We start from the raw sequence: 18,615 nt of genomic DNA on the forward strand, positions 1-18,615 counted from the left end.
ACTGCGGGCCTCCATTGCGTCCAAAAGTTGCTCGAGGAATGCACTGCTGAGCCTGGGTGGGGGCTGAAGTCTTCTTGCCTTTCGGGGCAATGTCTTCTTTGCAGCAGACCCTTGTCCGGAAGCACAGAGGTGTTCGCACGGCTGCTCTTTAAATATGGCGCCCGGTGTGATGAAACGGTGAGGTGATAGCGTGGCGGGCGAATGAGAGCCTGCCCGCCATTGCAATGACGTGTTTCCTAGGAATGCATTATTAATGAGGCAGCAGGGCAAATGAACACAAGTGATCTTCCACTTTCATCTCATTTTAATTGTGCATCCGCGAGGTGCTCAGAAAACCTCATTTCACAGTGGGCAGGAGGTCGCCCGTCCTGCCATCACCTCAAGGGGTCCAAGGTCCTGGAACCACATTTAAAGGACGTCCGGACACATGTTCACTCACTGCGAGCCAGGAGCTCCGCATTACTCCTCCAAACTCCTTGTGGCCGCTGCTCACACTGGAGAAGCTGGCAGATGTGAGCAACCACATCCCAGGACGTACAAGGATGCCTCCGGCATTGTCTTTTGCTCATCTCTAGGTAAGAGTATCGTCAGCAATAAACCCATGGTCAGGCCAATGTTGCCTGTTGCACTGGACCATGTTCGCCAGCATCTTGACCTTCTAGAGGCCACACTGTCTCTTGCTGCTCAGGCCCTTGCTCCTCCTGGCCCTGTATCAGCCTGCGATGGGCCCTCCTTCTCCTCATCTGGATGAGAGCAATTACCAAGGCAGGGTTGCCTGCAGCCTACATCATCAATGCCTTAGTGGACGTGTGAACAAATTGAAGAGACACATTTTGGAAGCATTCCTTTACTAGTTACCCTCTATCTCAAAATCCAGCAGGACAGTGCTAAGCCCTTCACCTGGACTCCATCTAGACATGGCATCCCCACCCCACCCCTTCACTGTTGCTGAGGGTCAAAATCCTGGAACTCCCTTCCTAACAGCACTACGGGTGTACCTACACCACATGGACTGCAGCGGTTCAAGAAGGCAGCTCACCACCACCTTCTCAAGGGGCAATTAGGGATGGGCAATAAATGCTGGCCCAGCCAACGAAGCCCCACATCCCATGAAAGAATTACAAAAAACCCCTTCAAGGCGAAAGACATCCTGGAGGGACCAGACATGGCTGTTCCTCACATCCTCCCCACTGCTTACTTTTCCACAAAGTTTTGTGAGTACACCTGGATACCTTAAACTTGTCCCTGCATCTAGGTCATTAACACAGATAGTAAATAGAGGAGGTTCAAACACTAATTCTTGCAGTACATGCTACTTACAGCCTGTCAATCTGAAATGACCCATTTATTCCTACTGTTTTCTTTCTGTTAACCCATTCTCAATCCATGCTACTATATTATCCCCAATCTCATGAACCCTAATTTTATGTAATAGCCTCATCTAATTGTTGAATGCCTTTTGAAAATTGATACAGACTTCCCCTCATCTACGCTAGGAGGTTTGTCAAACTCGATTCTCTTTCATAAATCTGTGTTGACTCTGTCTAATTAAGTGTCTGTTTCCATGTCCTCAATAATAAGATTCCAGCATTTTCCCTACTACTGATGCCAGGCTAACTGGCCTATAGATCCCTGTTTTCTCTCTCCCTCCTTTCTTGAACAGTGGAGTTATGTTTGCTAACTTTCAATCCATGGGGACTGTCCTAGGATCTAGGGAATTCTGGAAGATCAAACCAATGTATCCACTATCTTTGTAGCTGCTTCTTTTAAAATCCTAGGATGTAGGCCATCAGGTCCAGAGGATTTGTTGACTTTTAAGTCCCATTAATTTCTTCAGGACTACAGAATACAATATGGAAAGACTTACATTTATATAGCATCTTTCACCTTCTTAGTACATCTCAAAGTGCTTTACAGCCAATGAAGTACTATAGCCACTGCTGTAATGTAGGAAATGCGGCTGCTAATTTGCACATTGCAAGCTCCCATGTACAGGTCTTTAATCCCAGGCCCTTTAGAAGCCTGTAACTACTGCACTGATGCTATGATGGGGCCGTCTCTAAACTATTGTCTTCCTTTCGGCCTCCAGTAACAGAATATGAGCAATGGTGGTTGCAAGATCACAATCCCCAAGGTGGAAGGATGTGCAGTGTGATCGGTTGAATGAGGATCGTGTCAAATAAAAGTGTTGGTTGGCTAGCTTTAGATTTTAAAATGGAGTATTTGAGACCACAGATGAATTGAGGTGAAAAGTATAGATGCAGTTAAAGAGAAACTAAATAGTTAGTGACGGAGAAAAGAATAAAATAATATGTTGATATGATGAGATGATGCAGGGAGGGAGAAGGATTATTTGGAGCATAGGTGGCCCATTTGGGCCAAATGGCCTGTTTCTTTGCTGTAAGTTTCATGCAAAAAGTTTTTTTTCCCCCAATTGTGCTATGAGGAAAGAACAAAGATTGAGCTGTGTTTCCATTTAGATTGGTGCCTCCACAGACCCGGGGAAGTGTGGGGTTGGTTAATATAGAGAAGTCTTTGAAACAGTTCAAAGTACTTCAAAAATAACAAGAGAAACACGGAACCATTTGCATGAGCTTTGCAGCATATGGAAGCTAGTGTCAGGTACACATCAAGTATTTGCAGCCCTCCCAACTGCCCATTTGCCCCATCACCAAGATTAACATCAAGGAGTGAGAGTGTCAGATCAATTTAAAATAGCATTACACCCCCTCCAGCTCCTTGTGGCTGCTCACAGCTCTCTGATCATCAAGGATGCCTAAGGCACAGACAAAGAGCTCTTGGTAATGAGTCCCAGGTGAGGGAAGGACATGAAAAGAATGGTAATTTGGGGACTGTCTTGGGACTATTGCAATAATGGGTGCAGTTCTGTGGGAGGAGTTTCTATCCAGAAGGAGAGGCCTTTCTCTGGGAGCTTTTCCTGATGGTGCAACTGGAACACAATCTTTTAAATCTAAGGGGAGGCGATGGTACAGTGGTATTTTTCACTGGATTAGTAATCCAGAGAACCAGGGTAATGCACTGGGGAACCTGGGTTTGAATCCCGTCACTGCAGATGGTGGAATTTGAATTAAATAAAAATCTGGAATTGTCAAATGTTGTCAAAACCCACCTGGTTCATTAATGCGCCTTTAGGGAAGGAAATCTGCTGTCCTTACCTGGTCTGGCCTACACGCGACCTACAGCAATCTCTTAAATGCCCTCGCAACAAGGGCAATAAATGCTGGCCTAGCCAGCAACGCCTACATCCCATGAATGGATATGCGTCATGCACATTATGTTGAGATTGTCCCAAGATGTTGAGTTTTTCAACCAATGCCGTGGTTGAAAACATTATCATGCTGTTTTAAACCTGAGGGAGTCTTTTATTTTTGCCAGTTTTCTGACTGTCCCTGGGGTTGATTTCTTTCTCCTCTTCTAAAGATGCTAACATTTCCTGAGGTATGGCTGGCTTTTCCCTCTCATCTCCTGACTCTGACTCTTTCTGGGGTACAATTGGTTTCACACTCTGGACCCCGGACAGTGAATATCAGGTGGCTACTTGACCACGGAGAGAGTCACAGCTGAGCCAGGATTTATTGGTACTTGCGGAATCACTTGATAGTAAATCAGATGAAAGACTTGCATTTAAACGGCACCTTTCACAACCCCAGCACGACAGAGCCAATTAAGCACTTTTCAATCATAGACACTGATGCGATGCAGGAAACACGGCATTCAATTTACACACAAAAATCCAACACAGGGCCATGACCTAATGACCAGGTGATCTGTTTTCACGTGTTGCTTGAGGGACGGAGGTATTGACCAGGACACCAGCAAGATATCCTGCTCTTGTCCAAAATAGTGCCATCAACAGAATTACCCTCATCAACCCCTCTCTTCAAAAAACTCCCAACAAGTTAGTTAAACACGATTTCCCCTTAAAAAAATATCTTTGCTGGCTTTCCTTCGTTGACCTGCATTGTCCATATGACCAAATAGGAATTTAGTGATAGTAAAGGAAGCAATATAGTCAGGGGATAGACACTGTTCCCTGCAAACGTGAGGGGGAGTCCAGACGGCTGTGTTGTCTGCCTGGTGACACGGTTCAGGCGGTGTGCTCTGGGTTAGAGAGGGACTTGCAGTGGGAGGGGGGAGGGTCCCGTGGCAGTGGTTCACTGGATAGTGATTGTGGTCCAGTAGAATGATCAAACTTTTTTTGCTTCTCTGTTGACGTTTTTGCAATCTCGCCCCTTCAGGCGTAAACCTTGCTGGGGTGTCCGGTTTCCTTGGGCTGCAGCACAGCCTGGATGTTGGGCAGGACCCCACCCTGGGCTATGGTGACCCCTCCCAGCGGACGGCGAGCTGCAGGTGGTGAGGGATGATGCGGGTCTTCTTGTCGTCCCCGGCCGCGTTGCCGGCCGCCAGCTCGAGGATCTCGGCCGTCGGGTACTCGAAGACAGTGGCCAGGTCGACAGGGGGCTCCAGCCCCGACCTGCTCGGCATAGCAACCCTTGCACAGCAGCCGGTGCGTACGGCCGACGGGGAACTGCAGCCCGGCTCTGGAGGAGCAAGTCTTGGCCTTGGTGCGCCCTTTGCCTCTGGTTTTACCGCAACCGGACATCTCTCAGAATTCGCTCTCATTGATCTGCTTCCCTGTCGATAGTAAGTTGGAACTTTGAGCATTAATTGTCAATCAGTTCCTGGCTACGTACAGCAACATTGGATGCGTGGAAACAGCTTGGGTATTTCTGCTGTATGTGATTGATACCTAATAGGTATGCTTCCACGTGAAATATATTGTTTATAGTAAATACAACTGAATGGTGAGGAGAGCAGTTGGTTTTAATTTCAATCAGCCAGGTGTGCAATGCCCAAGAAGCACACACGTCTCCATGTGACGGCTACTTTGTAGTTAGTGAGATGGAGTGGAGCTGGGCAGATGGAGAAGGGGTTCAGGTTTCAGTTCTTACTGGGAGACAGGTTCACTGAACAGAGGTAACGGGGTTGAGTAGTAGGCAGCAGCTCAGTTTATTTCCTACACTTCAGGGAAGGGGCAGGTCACCGGTAATCGATAGCAGGGCAGGAAAGGGAACTCAGGCTTCATGGGGCCCTCCAGAGGAGCGACTGGAAAAAGCAGGAAGAACGGAGAGACGTGGCAGTGGTGGGAGGTGGAATAATGGGCAGAATTTCTCCGTTGGCGAGCAGGGGGCGGGGCCCACTCGCCGACACGTAAAATGACGCGGGATGACGTTGGGCGGAACTCCCGACCTCATCCCGCCCCATTTAAATTTTCAGGAAGGCGGGGGCGCAGCAAAATCAGCTGCGGGCCCGCCGACCTGTCAATGGCCAATTGAGGCCACTATCAGGACCATTTAAACAGTTAAAGGACCTGCCCGTCCAACCTTAAGGTTGGTGGGTCGACCAGGAGTCCCGGCGGCAACTAGAGAAAACATGAAACCTCATCCACTGGCGGAATGAGGCTTCATGTAGGGTTTTAAACAGTTTAATAAACTTATTATGTAAATTATGAACAGGTCCCATCTCATGTGACATTGTCAAGTAAGGTGGACACGTTAGGGAATTTTTTCTTCAATTTTTCATATTCTTTTAAAAACTGTCAGCGATCTCCCTGAGGCTGCACTTAGCCTCGGGGAGATGTGCGCTCTTTCGTGCGCATGATCAAAAGAGCGTACTCTCGCTTTTGGGGAATCCCCACCCCCACCCCCCTGCCCACACAGGGAACGCATAGCGCTTCCCACCGGACTCGGCCCGCCCACGTAAAATGGCGGCAGGACCCGCTTCTCCGGCGGGGTTCAGCTCCCCGCCCACCGGAGATTGGGTCAGGCCCGCCCACCTGACAGGCAGAAAATTCTGCCCGATGTTTTGCCGCTAACGATGCCCCTCCTGTTGAAGGTTTGAACTAAAAATGTTACATGAAATAGGAACAAGTACAAATACTGGCAACCAGAAAATGGTGGAAATACACAGTGGCTTAGTTGGCATCCATAAATCTGGCACAGGTGTGATGGGCAGAATGGCCACTTCCTGTGTTATATCGTGTTCAAGGGAAAAGGCAGGGTATATGAGCGCTTACTTCATCAGGCTGATGAAGGATTCATATGTGAAATGCCATCCTTGGCTTTTCACTTCATAGGTATACTTAGGATATCTGACTACAGAAAAGGCTGTTAAAAAAGTATAAGGGATCCATGACTTAAAAACAGAGGTACAAAGTACTAAACCTTTATAAAACACTGGTTTGACCCCAGCTGGAGTGCTATGTCTAATTCTGAGCGCCATACTTTAGACAGAATATCAAGGTCTTAGAGAGGGTGCAGAGTCTTCAGTTATGTGGGGAAATTGGAGAAACTGGGATGGTTCTGTCTAGAGGGGTAAGGGAGATTTAAAAGGTGTTCCAACAATGATTTTAAATAAAGAGAAACTGTTTGCACTGGCAGGATGGTTGGTAACCAGAGAACATATTTAAAGTTAAAAACAAAAAAACTGCGGATGCTGGAAATCCAAAACAAAAACAGAATTACCTGGAAAAACTCAGCAGGTCTGGCAGCATCGGCGGAGAAGAAAAGAGTTGACGTTTCGAGTCCTCATGACCCTTCGACAGAACTTGCGTTCGAGTCCAAGAACGAGTTGAAATATAAGCTGGTTTAAGGTGTGTGTGTGGGAGGCGGAGAGATAGAGAGACAAAGAGTTGGGGGGGTGTGGTTGTAGGGACAAACAAGCAGTGATAGAAGCAGATCATCAAAAGATGTCAACGACAATAGTACAATAGAACACATAGGTGTTAAAATTAAAGTTGGTGATATTATCTAAACGAATGTGCTAATTAAGAATGGATGGTAGGGCACTCAAGGTATAGCTCTAGTGGGTTTTTTTTATATAATGGAAATAGGTGAAATAGGTGGGAAAAGGAAAATCTTTATAATTTATTGTAATAAAATAAAAAAAAGGGGAAGGGGGAAACAGAAAGGGGGTGGGGATGGGGGAGGGAGCTTATGACCTAATAACACCTCATCTTCCGACTAGGGACTTTACAGCCTTCTGGACTGAATATTGAATTCAACAACTTTAGGTCGTAAGCTCCCTCCCCCATCCCCACCCCCTTTCTGTTTCCCCCTTCCCCTTTTTTTTTATTTTATTCCAATAAATTATAAAGATTTTCCTTTTCCCACCTCTTTCACCTATTTCCATTATATAAAAAAAAAACCCACTAGAGCTATACCTTGAGTGCCCTACCATCCATTCTTAATTAGCACATTCGTTTAGATAATATCACCAACTTTAATTTTAACACCTATGTGTTCTGATAGGGAGGGAGGTGGAAGCAGATTCAATAGTGACTTTCAAAAAGGAATTGAATATATTCTTGAAAAGGAAACATTTGCAGGGCTATGGGAAAGAGCAAGGAGCGGACTGACCGGGGAGCTCTTTCAAAGAGCTGGCACAGATGGAAGGATGAATGACTTCCTTCTGTCTGATTCTATCAACTGACCTGCAATGTATTTTCAGCATTTTAAAGCTATTTGATTTTAACAGAATACAGGTTACTTTAGTTTGTATTAGAGAGGCATACAAGGGAATAGAGAATTTGTTAGCATAAATGTGCATTGATGCATGCATGTGCATCTTTTTTTCATTCATTCACGGGACATGAGTGTCGCCGGCTAGGCCAGCATTTCTACTGCCTGTCCCTAATTGTCCCTTGAGGAGGTGGTGGTGAGCTGTTTTCTTGAACCGCTGCAGTCCATGTGGTGTAGATACACCCACAGTGCTGTTAGGGAGGGAGTTCCAGGATTTTGACCCAGCGACAGTGAAGGAACGGCGATATATTTCCAAGTCAGGATGGTGAGTGGCTTGAAGGGGAACTTCCAGGTGGTGGTGACCTTCATGCGTCTACTACCTTTGTCCTTCTAGGTGGTGGAGGTCGTGGGTTTGAAGGTGCTGCCGAAGGAGGACCGGGTGAGTTTCTGCAATGCATCTGGTAGATGGTACACACACTGCAGTCACTGAGACAGTGGCGGAGGGAGTGAAAGTTGGAGGTGGTGCATGCCGTGTTGATCAAGCAGGCTGGTTTGTCCTGGATGATGCTGAGCTTCCCGAGTGTTGATGGAGCTGCACTCATGCAGGAAATTGAAGGGCATTTCATCATGGGGAGGCGGTGACGTAGTGGTATTGTCATTCGACTCGAAATCCAGAGACCCAGATGGTGGAATTTGAATTGGGTAAAAAAACTGGAAATAAAGCCTGAAACCATTGTCAATTATCAAAAAACCCATCTGGTTCACTAATGTCCTTAACTGGTGTGGCCTACATGTAAGGTCAGATCTTAAATGGCCTAGCAAGTCACTTGGTTGTATAAAAAATGCTACAGGAAATCTGATAAGGAATGAAACCAGACATATCGCCTGGCATTGGCTTAGGCACTGGAAACGACAACAGCAAAATCAGCCATGTCGACCCTGCAAAGTCCTGCTTACTAACTGGGGGCTTGTGCCGAAATTGGGAAAGCAAGAGCACAGAATATACTCTGGGTGGGGGACTTTCATGTTCATCACAAAGCGTGGCTTGGTAGCACCACTACTGACTGAGCTGGCGGCATCCAAAAGGACCTAGCTGCTAGACTGCAGCAAAGAAGACATGGCCCCAAAAGGCAAGAAGACTGCAGCTCCCCCCCACCCCCCCACAGTTTAGTGATGCATCTTCGAGCACCTTTGGATGCCATGGAGGCTCACCGTGATGTCCTCTACCCTTGCTCTGGCTGCAGGAGGTCCAACAATCTCACCACTCTGGATTGGTAGGCTATGGCAGTGGTGATCAGTGCCAAGAGATTGGCCATCCAATGCAGAGAATGGATGAATGATCTCATCCATGCCACCAGGGTCAGGCAACCGTCTCATCACTCTAAACTTTCAAACTCAAGCCCATCACACATTCACTGGCATCTCACTCACTGCCAGCTCAAGGGATATCATCACTTATTCACGCACATCCTCACATCTCCATCTGGCCTCATCTCCTCTGGAGACTGCCTCCTCAGCCCTCACCATCTTGAGGCCACTTGCACAGATCAATTTGTGCCCCCCCCCCCCCAACACACCCTCAGATACCCCCTTCCCCAGTGCAGCCCTCGCCCAGCAGCCTCTTCCCTTCCCTGAGGCCACTTCTTCCCCCTTCCCCAAGCAAGCCCTAGCCCTGCAGCTGTTGAGAAGCCACCCCTGCCTAATGTCTGGTCTGGTAGTTGGATACTGACCTCAGAGCCCCCCTAAAAGCGATGTGGTGCTGCCTGTGAAGCCTGGCACTGATGACTGTGAGTGCAGCCCGAAGCAAGGTTGGCGAACAAACCTCAAAGTCCCGAGTGAAGTGCAGCTCACCAGGTGCACATCACTTATGTACACGGTTGTGAAACACATTGGCATGATTTGCTTGGATGATTCAGCGTGGGTGGATAATTCCGGAGAGCTGGACTTACAATGATGTGCAGATATATTACAGTGGGGTTCCTGACATCTGATGGTAGGAAATGCAGGAAGGAACTGAAAGAAATCAGTATTAGTAGGGAAATGGTGATGGGGAAATTGATGGGATTGAAGGCTGTTAAGTCCCCAGGGCCTGATAATCTACATCCCAGAGTATTTAAGGAAGTGGCCCTAGAAATAGTGGATGCATTGGTGGTCATCTTCCGAGATTCTATAGACTCGAGAACAGTTCCTACAGATTGGAGGGTAGCTAATGTAACCCCACTATTTAAAACGGGAGGTAGAGAGAAAACAGGGAATTATAGACCAGAAAGCCTGATGTAGGTAGTGTGGAAAATTCTAGAGTCCATTATAAAAGATTTAATAACTGAGCACTTGAAAAACAGTAGTAGAATCAGACAGAATCAGCATGGAAAGGGAAATCATGCTTGACAAATCTATTGGAATTTTTTGAGGATGTAACTAGTAGAGTTGATGAGGGGGAGCCAGTGGATGTGGTTTATCTGGACTTTCATAAGGCTTTTGACAAAGTCCCACATTAGAGATTAGCATGTAAAAATTAAAACGCATGGGATTGGGGGTAGTGTATTGAGATGGATAGAAAACTGATTGGCAGACAGGAAACAAAGAGTAGGAATAAATGGGTCTTTCTCCGAATGGCAGGCAGTGACTAGTGGGGTGCCACAGGGATTGGTGCTGGGTCCCCAGTTATTCACAATATATATTAATGATTTAGATCAGGGAACTAAATGTGATTTCTCCAAATTTGCAGATGACACAAAGCTGGGTGGGAGGGTGAGCTCTGAGGAGGATGCAGAGATGCTTCAGTGTAGATGTAGTATATCTGGACTTCCAGAAGACCTTTGATAAGGTGCCGCACAGAAGATTAATACACAAGATAAGATCATATGGAGTTAGAGGTAATATATTAGCTTGGATAGAGGATTGGCTAACCAACAGAAAGCAGAGAGTCGGGATAAATGGGTCTTTTTCTGGATGGCAAGCTGTAATTAGTGGGATGTCACAGGGTTTGGTCCTTGGGCCCCAACTATTTACAATCTACATTCATGACTTGGATTCAGGGGTAGAAGGTACTATAGCTAAATTTGCAGATGACACCAAAATAGGTGGGAAAGTAAGTTGCAAGGAAGAAATAAGAAATTTACAAATGGATATGGACAGGTTAGGTGAATGGGCCAAAACTTGGCAGATGGAGTTTAACGTGGATAAGTGTGAGGTTATCTATTTTGGTCGGAAGAATAAAAATGCGACATTATTTAAATGGGGAGAAACCTCAGAATGCTTCAGTGCAGAGGGATCTGGGTGTCCTCGTACATGAATCGCTGAAAGCTAGTATGCAGGTACAGCAGGTAATAAGGAAGGCAAATGGAATTTTGGCATTTATTGCTAAAGAAATAGAGTATAAAAATAGGGAAGTGTTGTTGCAACTGTACAAGGCATTGGTGAGACCACACCTGGAGTACTGTGCACAGTTTTGGTCCCCTTACTTGAGGAAGGATGTTGTTGCACTGGAGGCGGTTCAGAAGAGGTTCACTAGATTGATTCCAGAGATGTGCGGCTTGTCTTATGAGGAGAGATGGAACAGTTTAGGCCTATACTCGCTAGAATCTAGAAGGATGAGAGGAGATCTAATTGAGGATATAAGATGCTAAAGGGGATAGACAAAGTAGATGTGGAGCGGATGTTTCCCCTTGTTGGTCATTCTAGAACGAGAGACCATAGTTTTAGACTAAGGGGTGGTAGATTTAAATCAGAGATGAGGAGGAATTATTTTTCTCAAAGGGTCGTGAATCTGTGGAATTCACTACCTCAGAGTGCAGTGGATGCTGGGACACTGAATAAATTTAAGGAGGAGATAGACAGATTTTTAATTAGTAACGGGGTGAAAGGTTATGGGGAGAGGGCGGGAAATTGGAGTTGAGGCCAAAATGAGATCAGCCATGATCGTAATGAATGGTGGGGCAGGCACGAGGGGCTGAATTGCCTACACCTGCTCCTAGTTCTTATGTTCAGTGTGATTTGGACAAGCTGAGTAAGTGGGCAAATGCATGGCAGATGCAGTATAATGTGAATAAATGTGAGGTTATCCACTTTGGTAGCAAAAACAGGAAGGCAGATTATTATCTGAATGGCTATAAATTGAGAGAGGGGAATGTGGAACGAGACCCGGATAACAACGAGACCTGGGTGTCCTCGTACACCAGTCACTAAAGGTAAGCATGCAGGTGCAGCAGGGAGTAAAGAAGGCAAATGGAATGTTGACCTTCATAGCCAGAGGGTTCGAGTAAAGGAACAGGGATGTCTTGCTGCAATTATACAGGACCTTGGTGAGACAACATCTGGAACAGTGTGCGCAATTTTGGTCTCTATCTGAGGAAGGATGTCCTTGCTATAGAGGGAGTGCAGCGAAGGTTTACCAGACTGATTCCTGGGATGGCAGGACTGACACATGAGGGGAGATTGAGTCGGTTAGGATTATATTCGCTGGAATTCAGAAGAACGAGGGGGATCTCATAAAAACCTATAAAATTGTAACAGGACTAGACAGGGTAGCTGCAGGAAGGATGTTCCCAATGGTGGGGGAGTCCACAACCAGGGGTCACAGTCTGAAGCTACAGGGTGGACCATTCAGGATTGAGATGAGGAGAAATGTCTTCACCCAGAGCCTGTGGAATTCGCTACCACAGAAAGTAGTTGAGGCCAAAACATTGTATGTTTTCAAGAAGGAGTTGGATATAGCTCTTGGGGCAAAAGGGATCAAAGGATATGGGGAGAAAGCAGGAGCAGGCTATTAAGTTGGATGACCAGCCATAATCATAATGAATGGCAGAGCAGACCTCGAAGGGCTGAATGGCCTACTCCTGCTCCTATTTTCTGTGTTTCTATGTTTCACCAATGACAGATAGAGCGGACGATTGCAAACTGGTTTCACAACGTCTTAAAACCGATTTTTGGCCTTCTTGCCATATTGTCCGCTCATGCCGCCAAACGTGCCAGACACTGACAGGCACGGAAAATTCTGCGCTATGTCAGCTGTTGCTTGGCTGGTTTGTGCAGCAGCTCTCCCAACTTTGACACAAGCACCCCCCCCCCCCCCGCCCCATATTGGTAAGGAGGAATTTTCAGGCTTGCCAGGCTGGGTTTGCCGTTGTCATTTCCAGCAGCAGATGCACACTTACCTGGCCTTCCACATTGTTTGAAGGGATGCTGTAAAATGCTTGTAACCTTAATCACTCCCTACCCTGCCCTCTCTTTCTGCTTGGCTATCTGCTATTTAATTTAGAGTTCCTAGTCGAGGTTACATTCAGGAGAGGGGAAATCACTCGGAACTCAACTGTAGATTGGGCCTGGCAGGAAGACTGTAACTACGTCTCACAGAAAGACAGCTCTCACTATGAACTGGACTGGAGATTGTTTTCTTGTGTGACTGCCAAACTATGAGTCCGATCTTCACTGCAAACTTGAGCTTATCCACCTGGTTAGAAAGACCATGCAGCTCGCAGCTGCATAGATAAGGCCGCACAGCGGGGTGGAGCTAGTCCAATTGGAGGGGGTGTTGGAGGGGGGAGGGGCAATAGGGCTGCAGAGAGGGAGAGGGAAACAGGCTCTGAACATGGTTGTCGTTGAAAATAATTAGATGGAAAAAATATCAGACTGTTGTTCAGAACAATGAGTTGTCCCCTGGATTCTAAGTCTGTCATCAATTAACATTTTGTAAACATCTTCTTTTACAGATCCGAAATGTAATAATCAAGATTAAAGTTTTGTGCCTCCTATTGCTCCTTCACTGCATCCATTTGTGTTCCAACTCTTTCCCAATATTCTGCAGCATCTTATTCCATTTGGTAAGGGTCATTTCCCCATTCTACTGTCCAAAGACCTCTGAGCTGTTTGTACTGCCTTTGTTTTAAGATACATTATGATGGAAACTGCTTTCAGTTCCTTCATTTTGCACTGCCAGCTGTTGTTGACCCTTCTCTATTCTTACAGCTCCTTTAAACGGTTTCCATTGCTGATCATTAGCAAAGGAGGCTTCATCCTAACTGATTACCGTCTGACCCTGATATCCAGTGTCCACTTAGATGCTTCGTGATGTGGTAGAGTAATGGGATCAATTATCTCAGACATTCAGCAAACCCCTAACTCTTCACCCTTCCAAAATTCTTTCATCTCAAGCAATCAATTTGGCTTCAGCCTGGGAGAATTACCTTTGATCTTATTATGCTTTCTGATCAGCAGCAATCCACTACTTTGAAGCATCAGACCAGAAAGGTAGAAAGGTCATGTTAATTTTGGGTGTCCCTTGGGCTTTACGCACCCACCCCCCACCCCCCCACTCCCACTTCTTCACTTCATCCTCATTTTTACTTCTGTGCTGCCGTATGTCCTGTAGCAGACAGAATCCAGCTGTGGATCAGTGGGTAGATCGCATTGTAGCCTTTAAGTTAGACGGTTGTGGGTTTTGAGTCCCCAGTTTAGAAACTAGAGTCCATCTAGCCTGACTGTCCCAGCTACAATATTGAGGAACCTTCAACAGTCCAGCACTTCCCCACTTCAAAAAGTAACTCATTGGCTGTAAAGGGCATTGGGACGCTTGGTGTCATGAAAGTTGCTATATAACTCCAAGTCATTCTTTCTTTTAGTCATCTTTCAATTGATTTGGAGAAGGAAGAGAATACGACCCATGGAGATCTCTGCATGGACAGAAGTGTGAGAGAGACTTAAACAGCTGTCAACACAGATTTGGAGGGTCACAAAAGGATAGCAATGTAGTATAGGGTGTTCAGCATAGCAAGGGTTAAGGTGGGACTGGAGATCAATACTGCCTACAGTATGATGCAGGGAGGCACATGATAGTAGACAGGGGACGAAGTTGTATGAAGAGACTTGAGTAGAAGTCAGCATGAAGTTCTCTCTTTGTCTGCGCTATACTTTGTACATATGTATATAGTACGCATTACAAATAAACACTTCTGTTCAACCTTACAAATCTCTGGACCTCTTTGTGAGGCCTACTGAAGAAACCCTTGTAACAAGCAATATATTCAAAGACAGCGTACTACAATGCACTTAAAGGGTAGATACTAATTTCAGTATTTTGTTTATAGGGTTAACTCCAGTTAAATCACTAATTACCTCAGAAATCGTGGTCAACTAAATATACCTTGAAACCAGCAACATACTGATGTTCTAACATGCCTAAGGCTTATCATTTGACACAGAGATTATTAACAGTAGACACACCTTCAGTCAGCTTGGTCATACACATAACTGGAGGAAGTGCTTAAGATGCAGCTAATGGTGCACAGCAGTGCTAAATATTGTACTTGGTGAAGACGGATATAACAATGCTTAAATAAGTATCTTGTCTGTTCTAGGATTACAAAGACCATTTTAACACTCTTGACCTGAAAAATCATACACTTACAACTAATTTCACCCACCCAATCTTTTGATCTGATTCAGGAAAAAAATTAAACTTGACAATTAAGACTTATGAGAGAATCAAGGAAATGTCTGTCAAGAAAGCACGTTACAAAGTACGTATTACACAGAAACAGGCCAGTCAGCCCAACAGGTCCATGCCAATGCTTATGCTCCACATGAACCTCCTCTTAGTACTCTTCATTCAACTCCATCAACATTCTATTCCTTTCTCCCTCATTTTTGTTCATTTATTCCTTCATGGGATGTGGGCTTCGCTGGCCAGCACTTATTGCCCATCCTTAATTGCCCTTTAGAAGGTGGTGGTGAGTCTTGAACAGATGAAGTCCGTGTGGGGGCTCCTATGGTATTTGATTAGGAATGTGACTTGCCACTTATCAGCCCAAGCCTGAATGTTGTCCAAGTCTTGCTGCATATTGGCATGGACTGCTTCATTATCTGGGTTGTCGTGAATCATGCTGAATATTGTACAATCACCAGTAAACGTTCCCGCTTCTGACCTTATGATGGAGGGAAGGGCATTTATGAAGTAGCTGAAGATGGTTGGGTCTACAGTACTAATCTGAGGAACTCCATGAGTTCAACTCAGTGATGTCTTGGGACTGAGGTGATTGACCTCCAACAACCACAACCATCTTGCTCTATCCAGTGTTATGACAGCAGACAAATTGAACTTCTAAGTAAGACATGTCTTTTTCAGAAAAGGACATACAAGCAAAAGCTGGCTGAGACTGTAATCACTTGCTGGAAAATTCTGATGGAGGTTACACTTGATCAACTAGTCCAGAGAACAGAACGTTGCACCTAAAAAGGTGTCAAGGCCTTCTTCAGACAGAGATGCTTCAAAGGAAAAGGTGCAATGCAAAAATTGAACTGCAATCTCCTGTTGTTGTGGAGATAATGAAGGCTGATTACCATCTCAGCAGACACCATATCCCAGACTGTGGACATGATGCGAGTTGAAAAGAAAGCAGATCTGGGCGAAAGACATGTTTGTTTTTTCCCTTCCAGGAATACACAAGAACAGGGATTAAAATGCCAAGTGCAACCCTGGTTGTGTGCGCTATTTTTGGTGTTCCAGGCCTGGTGTACAAGGGAATGCTGTGAAGGTCACAGCTTTAGAACTCAACTAGGCATCCCTGTATTTGAAGGTAAAAAAATCTCCCTGATTGTTGGAAGCAAGTCACAAGTCAGCAAATCCACAGTCGAAAAAACTACAGGAAGGATATCAGTAAGATTGAGAGAGTGCAGAGAAGATTTACTAGGATGTTGCCGGGTCTTAAGGAGTTGAGTTACAGGGAAAGCTTAAATAGTTAGGACTTTATTTCTTGGAGCGTAGAAGAATGAGGGGAGGATTTGATAGAAGTTTACAAAATTATGAGGAGTATAGACAAAGTAAATGCGAGTTGGCTCTTTCCACTTAGATTAGGAGAGATAAACACGAGAGAACATGGCTTTAGGGTGAAAGGGGAAAGGTTTAGGGGGAACATTAGGGGGAACTTCTTCACTCAGAGTGGTGAAAGTGTGGAACGAGCTACCATCTGACGTGGTAAATGCGGGCTCGCTTTTAAGTTTTAAAAATAAATTGGATAGATACATGGATGGGCGAGGTTTGGCGGCCAATGGACTAGGTGCAGGTCAATGGGACTAGCGGAATAATATTTTGGCACAGACTAGAAGGGCCGAATGGCCTGTTTTCTGTGCTGTAGTGTTCTATAGTTCTAGGACAACTCCTTTCAGCTAACTTGCAGAACCAAGAATCCCCAAACCAACTGCTCAAAGTCAGCTCTACCAGAATCATCCAACCTAATGGCCACAACATTTCACCATTTACTCCACACGGACCAGCCAAAGGCTGATTCATATATCTTTTTAACTTTTATCGCTGGACTCACTTCTTATTTCTAATCTGTGTGCACTTGTGTTGCAGTTTTTTTTTCTCAAATTTTATTAACTAATAAATCATGCTTTCTTTAGCTCAAGAAAGCCTGGTTAAATTGGCTCCTTTGAAAACATCAATATATTTTGACTGGGAAAAGGTATCCACGGGGGAAGGGATCCTTTTTATATTAACCTTGTTATGACTAACCGAGGGGGTTGAATAAAGAAAAGGAGCCAATTCATTCCTAACCCGGGAGGATAACGATTTGGGGTATCTCATCTGGGATCATAACAAATTGGGGAACTTCACCCAGGGGCCGTTCATAACACCAGGCATGACTCCCTGCTGATTTCCATTGACTCCAGTTTTGCTAGGGCTCCTTGAAGCCACGCTTGGTCAAATGCTGCCTTGATGTTGAGGGTAGTCACTTGTGCCTCACCCCTGGAGTTCAGCTCTTTTGACCATGTTTGGACCCAAGGTTATAATGGGATCAAGAGCCGAACGGCCTTGGCAGAACCCAAACTATCATCACTGAGCAGGTTATTGGTAAGAGCCACTTGGTAGCACTGTTGATGACTCCTTCCTCACTTTGCTGCTCATCAAGAGTAGACATAAGGGATGGTAATTGGCCGGATTGGATTTGTCCTGCTTTTTGTGGACTAGGCAATCTCCCACATTGCTGGGTAGACGCCAGTGTTGTAGCTGTACTGGAAAAGCTTGGGTAGGGGTGCAGCTAATTCTGGAGCACAAGTCTTCAGTACTATTGCCTCCTGACTCCCCAAAGCCTGTTCACCATCGACTAAGGTACAAGTCAGCAGTGTGATAGAATACTCTCTGTTTGCCTGGATGAATGCATCTCCAACAACACTCAAAAAGCTTGAAGTCATCCAGGATAAAGCAGCCTGCTTGATTGGCGATCTTTCCACAAACATTCACTCCCTCCACCACTGACACACAGTGCCAGCACTGTGTACCATCTACAAAATGCACTGCAGAAACTCACCAACGTTCCTTAGGTAGCACCTTCCAAACCCACGACCGCTACCATCTAGAAGGACAAGGGCGGCTGATAAATGGGAACACCACCACCTGGAAGCTCCTCTCCAAGTCATTCACCATCCTGACTTAGAAATATATCGCTGTTCCTTCACTGTCGCTGGGTCAAAATGCTGGAACTCCCTCCCTAACAGCACTGTGAATGTACCTACACCACATGGACTGCAGTGGCTCAAGAAGGCAGCTCACCATCAACTTCTCAAGGGCAATTAGGAATGGGGAATAAATCCTAGCCTAGCCAGCGATGACCACACCCCATAAATGAATAAAAAATAATATTGTCAGGACCCATACCCTTTGCAGCATCTAATGCCTTCAGCCATTTCTTAATATCACGTGGAGTGAATCGAATTGGCTAAAGATTGGTATCTGTTACTGGGGATCACAGGAGGAGTCAGAGATTGATCATCCACTCAGCACTTCTGGCTGAAGATGTTTCCAAATGTCTCAGCCTTGTCTTTTGCACTGATGTTCTGGACTTCCCCCATCATTGAGGATGGGGATATTAGTGGAGCCTCCTCCTCCAGTTAGTTGTTTAATTGTCCACCACTCTGTAGTCCTGCCACATCCAGTCTGAAGAGCTGAGATCTGATCCATTGGTTGTGGGACTGCTTAGCTCTGTCTACTGCTTGCTGCTTCTGCTGTTTGGAACGCAAGTAATCTTGTACTGTAGCTTCACCAGGTTGACACCCCATGTGAGGTCTGTCCGTTGCT

General features: G+C 45.6%; 1 protein-coding gene across 3 annotated transcripts in view; it reads right to left on the minus strand.

Moving 5' to 3' along the window:
• LOC121284857 (ATP-binding cassette sub-family B member 6, mitochondrial-like) overlaps nucleotides 1-18,615 on the minus strand; it is a 219,282-nt gene that overhangs the window by 40,194 nt on the left and 160,473 nt on the right. The window lies entirely within an intron of this gene.

This window comes from Carcharodon carcharias, chromosome 12 (genome assembly GCF_017639515.1).
Source record: "Carcharodon carcharias isolate sCarCar2 chromosome 12, sCarCar2.pri, whole genome shotgun sequence".
Taxonomy (NCBI): domain Eukaryota; kingdom Metazoa; phylum Chordata; class Chondrichthyes; order Lamniformes; family Lamnidae; genus Carcharodon; species Carcharodon carcharias.